General features: G+C 36.2%; 1 pseudogene; it reads right to left on the reverse strand.

The window, feature by feature from the left end:
* Positions 1-603: 603 nt before the first annotated feature.
* LOC145822778 (putative receptor-like protein kinase At5g39000 pseudogene) lies at positions 604-1321 on the reverse strand (annotated as a pseudogene).
* Positions 1322-7800: the final 6479 nt, after the last annotated feature.

A 7800-nucleotide genomic window follows, 5' to 3' on the forward strand; every position in this document is an offset into this window, starting at 1 on the left:
TAAGAGACAAGTTGTGTGAGAGAGAGAAGAAATAGATATGTAAATAGAGGACAAGGTGGGTGCGAATATTAATTCACTTCCCTCTAAAATTGCTATATTAGCGACTAAAATATTTGTTTGTCGACAAATAGTAATATATAATGACTAAAAATTTGGTAGCCCAAGCTTAATAACATCGACTAAAATATTAGTCACCAAAAGTAGTAATTTGGCGACTAATTGTTTATTTGTTGGAAAAAATCGAGTATACCATTACTAATTTTGTTTTCATCACCAAAAGTACATATTTGCCTACGAAATATTTAGGTAGCCAAAGAGTAACAGTGAAAATGTCACTGTTGTTGGCGACTAAACTTTCTTTTGTATTCAATAATTAGAATACGATAACTAAAATAGAATTTAATAGCCTAAAATGTAGACTAACGCTGACTAATAATTTTTTAGTCGCCTATTATGGCATATTTAGCTACTAAATTTTTTTATTTTAGTCACCATTAAGTAATATATCTCAACTAAAATAATTTAGTAGCTACAGTCGAAACAAACACTGACTCATACATTTTTTAGTCGCCAAAAAGTTAACTTTTGGCCACTAAATTTGTTTTAGTCGCCAAAAGTGATTGCCAAAAATATAAATTCTGATTTTTTGCTTAATCTATGAGTCAAGAAATACTCTAGATCCAAATAACCGAATTTGCCTTTAACATTAGTACTAATGTGGGTGTGATTTGTCGTGCTAATTTTGGACAATTCGATATTTGAAATCTTAACAGCCAAATTCTCATCCAATAGAATGTTTGTGGTCTTCACATCCCTATCCCTGTGTATGACACTTTGCTTAGTATTTGTATGAAGGTAGTCCAATCCGAGAGCAGCACCAATACAAATGTTTAGCCTCTGCTCCCAAGCGAGGCAAGAAAAATCATTACAATTTCCTTTTTCACTATTCGTGTGGAGATGCTCGACGGAGTGTTCCATTGACCATATATTCGTAAACAAGTACCATCTCCTCATAATCATCAGAGTAGCCAATCAGAGTGACGAGATGCACGTGTCGGAGATTGGAAAGCATCTTGATCTCGGTCCAAAACTCTTCAACCCCTCGCTTGGACTCCACGTTCAACCGCTTAATAGTGATGGTGGTGGCTCCATCTTCAATGAACCCTTTGTACACCACACTAAATCCGCCTTTCCCAATGACCAAAGCATCATCGAAGTTGTTGGTCGCCCGTTGTATCTCAAAAAGCGAAAAGCGATGGCACAAATCCTCCGATTCAAAAGCAGCATTTGCAGTTATATTCTTACATTCAAAAGCCGACATGTTTACAATCTTTGCAGACCTATATGACGGAGAATAGAATGACAATGTTAGAGTGAAGAGAATGAATTACTATATTAGTAGATGAGAATATCATGAGAACAGAAGCAATGGAGTCTTTATAATATGAAGTATAGCTTAAGAAAATATAAATTTACTTACATTTCTTATTCACGATACATAATAATTGAGCATACCTAACATTACTAGTTCTTCATCTATAACGCAGATTAAGGTTTACCAATCCAACAGTGATTATTTTATGACCTAACTCAAACGTCATGACAACTGGTGGATTGTCTATATCAAGAATTAAGACTATCAACTTGGTCAGTAATGGAGAAAAAATCTCCCTACATTACAACCTTCAATTATATTCCAAGATTTGATTTTTCTCTCAATTATTTAAGGTTTTATTGCGTATGCCTAGAATACAAGTCTTGATTTTAGTAACTATCTATGGTTTCATTGCGTCTAATAAGATTAGAAGTTGAGTGGTGCTACATCCTCTAATTTTGCAGCCCTAATGACGTGGTTCACTCCCATGTGAAACGATCTCACACTTTAAAGAGAGTTGATTGGTTGTTATTATTTGCCATCTCGTTAAAGGTGCAATTGGGGGTGATAAAATGGGAAATAAGGCATTTCTTATGAGGAGTTTCATATAAATGTATTGTCATATTAAGTATCTTGATTTTGTGAAACGAAATCGCACATCATATAATTACTAGAGCAACGTGAAGTATACATAAAAGTATGAGGACACACTCATGCTAATAGTTAATTTTTTTAAATTAAGATCTTTTGTATTATTGAAATGGGTATGCTATGCAAACTAGAACTTCTAAAATGTAGCACTTATCAAATTATTAAAATGGGTATTATTTTAGATTTAAAATTTCATTTTTAAGATTTGTCAAATAAGGAAATTGACTCTGTAGTTTATTTTGAGATTGGTCCATGGGTATCACTGATGATTGCAAATCCAACAACAAAAAATAATTTTAGGATAAACTGGGAAATGCCTAACGTTAATGGGTATTTATGAGGACCATGTCAAGGAACCAATATAGCATTGTTGTAAATTAAGCGGAGAGATTCACACAATTCTTCAATGGTGAGGCATAAGAAATTACTTTTTTGTCTATATGGTTATAATTTACAAATATAAAATATTATATCAATTTGAAATCTAGGCAATAAAAGTTTATAATGAAAAGAGATAAATGACACAATACATTTTCTTTAATAAGAAATAAATAATCAATGCTCCAGTCGGTTGAAGTAAAAGGGTTACTCTTGCTAAAAAAATTTATTTAGTACAAAATTTTCCTTTTCAATGACTAGTTAAAAGGCTTGTTATATACCTTATAATAAATTTGGCACAAGCTCAATAAAGTTATCTAGAAATATCATTCACTTCCTAATTGTATTTCAAAGGAAAAATGATATAAAAATTCACTTTCCAAACTCATTTTCTAAATTTAATGCTGAGTAAGTAATATAATTGGTTGATAATTAGATGAGAAATGATAAAGAGAGTGTTACGTTAGTTACCCTAATTGATTGCCACATAATTGGTCTTGAAAAATGAATCTAATTTTTAAACTTATATAACAATGCGTATTTCAAAACAGTTCATCTTCCCTCAACAAAAATTTCAAAAATCAACAATACATATATATTCCAAAACAATTCTAGAAATCAACAAATAACTCAACTAATTCCAAAAAAAAAAAAGAAAAAAAAAAGGAGCAAAAATCAACAAATTTCATAACCATCCAAAAAATCTATAGCACTTCCATAAAAACAAAAAAAAAAAATTAAAAAATGAAGGATCAAGCACAAATTTCGACACGATCCAACAATTCAAATTATTATGTTCCCCTTCCTCCTCCTCCATGCTTATGCCTTATGTTATTATAATTTTCTGTGTGTAAATTTAAGTTAAGTTAATAAAATTTAGTTAGATAGCATATATTATGTTATTTTCAAATGAGATAATAAATTATGATAAAAGAAAATGAGATAATAAATAAAGAGAAAGTTTGTTGTGTCTCTATTGGCTAACATTTTTACAATATAACATTTTGTCACTATTCATTACTAACTAATAACTAATCATTTAATTATTGAAGTATGATTATGCATACATATATATATATATATATATATATATTAAACCATGAAAGATGCATATTCATGGTAAAACTCACTCTCTTGTATGCGTCAAGAGCTATTGGGTTAACCATAGGCCATATAGTTTTAGTCAACTTGTATATCTATTATTTTACAGGCACACATGCATGCTCCGAAGTGGAAACCATAGCATAAGAATTAATTTTTCTTCAAAAAATTAAAAAAAAAAGTTTTTGCAGGGTCGAGTCTATCAAAACACAGGACTAAAAACTTTGTCGAAATTGGAGAATCTAGAATAACAATCTAAGAATAACAATTCAGCACATTGCAACATTAACTACAGCGATCTACCAAAATAAAGATGAAGAAAAACACCACAGAACACTTTGACACCCATGTTGAAGCTATGCAAAAGTAAATAAAAGAAAAAAGGGATTTTAAAGAGCTAAATTTCTCGATCAGCAGCCCATTGGTCCCTATATCTGGATCCGAGATGTCAAATGCACCGTCATATGACAACACATTGTTGTAAGCATGACAAAACCGTTCTTTCACCGGATCATTATGGGATGAGCTACCGACCTCAATATCATTGTGCCAAATCTGCTGCAACTGCAACACAATGTTGAGGCTCCCAACCACATCATACATCGATGGCCTTTATGTTCCCCTATCAAGTAGGCAATTCCACACAATCTTGACAAATTCCCTCAAACATTCTGGGGCTATGCTCCTGTTGGCTACATATTTTGTACAAGCCAATTATAATTCGACGCGTGGCAGAATAAGGGTAATACAGGAAGGCTAGTCAAGTCTTCGATCCTGATCATACACGTGGCAGTTAGTATTGGTTATTACGAGATCTGAGTAGCAGTGGATCAACAAAGATAGGCAAGGTGATGTGGCTTCAACGGTTACTCACATTTAAATTCAAATTTAGGAGGGAAGTCTAACTGCAAGTGATGGCATAGTGGGCTAATTACAAGGCAACATGATCAGCGATCATGGAGGAGCAGTTCGACGGTTGGAAACGCAGTTCGATGATCATCCTTGAGAAGTATAAATAGTAAAGAAGGCCCCAGGAAAAACCCCCAGACTTAGATCCAAAAACCAGTCTTATTATACTTATTTTTCCTTTCCAGTTTTACATTTCCAGTCTTACATTTCTTGTACTTTAAATTCCTGCACTGCACTTCGTTCATAGGAGTAGTTTCAAGTAGATTGTTGCTGTAAACCTCTAAGAGGCTAAGTTTGGATTATTGTAAGTTTTTCATTTTAATGAAATACTTCAGTTGTTCTTCATTTAATTGTTATTTTCTTTAATTCTCCTAAATCAAGCCACCAGTAGAAGTCCTCTTCATTAAGGCTGAAAGAACTAAAACACAATTGTCTGATAATTTGGTTGGCAATTAATTTTCTGTAAGGACTGATTGATCCTTGCTGGCACGCTCGCAATTACAAAAATAACCTTCGAAAGCCAAAAAGCCAACATATATTTTTGGCACGCTTGGTAGGACTAATTGAAATGGCTAGACGTAGGAGACAAGGAGAAAATGAATGCTTGGAAGAAGGCATGGAAGGAGAGGTAAAGATACCTAATCCGGAGGATAATGTGATAACACATCTTGTGGAAACTCTCATTTTATCAGAACCTATGGTCGAACAGACCAGCACTTCAGAACAAGTACCACATGTTCATAATATTGGACGAGACCAAGGAATTGGACCATCCATTGTTCCACATACTCAGCCAATAAATCCATGGGGTGGCCTAATAGATGCTATGGGACAACAATTAATGAACACAATGCAAAGGTGGGCAACATCCTTTTTGGATCGAATGAATAACCACCAACTAACAAACGTAAGACACATGGAGGAAGTTTCGAATGTCCCTCAGCGAAGATTGGCTAGAGATAAACAGCCTATGCAAGTTAATGGACATTCTAATGGTCAAACTAGTAATCAGAACTATGAAAGACCATTACCTTAGTCTTGGTACGAACCTATTCCGAGGCCTATAGCAGGTCAAAATGCCTCAGTTCTTCACAGTGAAGCCATGCAATTTGGTGGATCTGGCTCAGTACAAGAAAATGGCATAAGAATGGTTCCAAATCCCATGTTTGAAGCCATACCTGGCACAAGGGGTTTCACTAATCCCTTATTCAAATTTACACCCGGGGGGTTGGAAGGTTTTCCTACAAATAGAAGGGACACAACACCAGTTCCAGCACCTTTCGTAGGTCCTTTCACAGGACAGGCTCAAAGGGGTTACCCACACCCCCAACAGCAACTTGCACCATAGGGACAACCAGTCCCAAATATACCACCTTATGGACCAAGAGGACTACAAGCACAAGTTTGCCCACCAAATCCTGTGTTTGCTCCTCCAGTAGTGGTTCAGCAGGCACAAAATATGGTCCCTAGGGACCAAATTGTTGACATTGTTAGAGAGATGTGTGGACCAATGGCTCGGGGGGTCCAGACTCCAGTGTACAGGAAACCGTACCCAGAATGGGTGGACAGGGTACATGAATACCCAAGAGGTTTCAGGATACCAGATTTTGCCCCTTTTTTATGGGAATAGAAACCAATCAACAGTGGAGCATATTGCTAGGTTTGTGCTCAATGCGGTGAATTTACCAATAATGACTATATGAAGTTAAGGTTATTCCCAAATTCCCTAACTGGGGGAGCATTTGTATGGTATATTAGCCTTACACCTGGCTCTATCCAAACTTGGCAACAAATGGAAGAGACATTTCATGCCCAATTCTTCCAATTGGAGCCAAAGGTTTCCATGGCAGACTTGGCAAGATTGAGTCAAAGGCCTGACGAGAAGGCTACTCAGATTATTGCCAAATTTAAAAGGGCTCGAAATAAATGTAGAGTCATCCTGCCTGAGCCAGAATTCGTTAGATTGGCTCAAAATGGTTTAGAGTTTAGGCTTCGAAAGAAATTTGACTCAACTGAGTTCAGAGACTTAGTGGAACTCACTTATAAGGTGTCTAGATACGAAGCATTACTAGAGGAGGAACAAGATCGAAATAATGCATCATAAAAGACATATTATAGAGATCCTAATTATGAGATCGATGCAGCAGAGATTATGGGGAAAGAACCTGTGATCTGTGAAGCATTAATTCATAAGGATACAACAATTGACCATCAATTTAAAAAGAAAGACCTTCACAGGAAATACTCGTTCGATTTAACTAAGGCAGATGACATTTTTTATCATTTGCTTGCGGTCAATTTCCTTAATTTACCAAAAGGAGTTAAAATTCCATCTCTTGATGAACTTAAAGGAAAAATATATTGTAAAAGGCATAATTCTATATCTCACTCAACTAAGAACTGTATTGTTTTTCGAGACAGGATCCAAGAACAAATTCGGAAAAGAAGTTTGAAATTCCCAGCCAAAGCTGAAAAGGCCATAGGGATCGATAGTAATCCATTTCCAAAAATTGGAGAGGTGGCAGCCAATGTCATTATGCCAGATTTTTAGAACCTGTCTTTGAAAGAATTGGAAGAAGTCAATGTGCAGATGCATGTGGCCAACCAGACAACTATCAGGAAAGACACTGGAAATCTACTAGCTATTGGACAAGGTTTCTCACACCAGAGGGAAGACTCTGATGAAGAAGCACTGGATGACGATTCCTTAGAGGCAGCTGTAATGCAAAGGATGTGTCCTAGGTGCAGACTAGGCTACAAGTGGTTGAAAGGACTTCCAATTGATGGGAAGCAATACTACAAGGATGTACAGAGACGTCCTAAACCAACCAATACTTACAATAAAAGGCCATATCCATCTGGTGTCAGGCAGCAGCCATTGAGAGTTGAACCAACAGTTGATAGGATGCATTCCAAAGGCAAGAGGCCTTTACATGAGTCCAGGCCACCTAATTATTACAGAATGGAGAGCAGTCATTCTGAGAGGAGATTGGAGAGAGGTTCAGTTTATGGGATCAAAGCCAGAGATTGGCCCCCTAGACCAGTCTCATGCAAGACAAAAAGTGGACAACTTCATCGAAGGCCTGAGTTAGGCCCAAACCATGAAGTCAGGGCCAAGCAGTGGCCTTCGTAGCCAGCTTCGAAGGTGACTTTGAAAGAAGAAAGAAGCAATGTAACAGCTGGGTCAGTAGGTTCGTGGGTCCCAGGGGTCCCAGATTGGTTTGTGATGCAAAAAAAACCTAGGGAAGTGTTTACCCAAAGAGGTGTAACTGGAAATCAAGGCAGGATGGTCAAGCCTCCTTTGGTGGCTCCAAACAATTGGGTATTGCTTAAGAACTCAAAAACAAAGGAACCAGATATGGTCCCCATAATTTCTAGATCACAAA

The sequence above is a fragment of the Camellia sinensis genome, chromosome 1, assembly GCF_055761805.1.
Source record: "Camellia sinensis isolate YWXY chromosome 1, ASM5576180v1, whole genome shotgun sequence".
Lineage (NCBI taxonomy): Eukaryota > Viridiplantae > Streptophyta > Magnoliopsida > Ericales > Theaceae > Camellia > Camellia sinensis.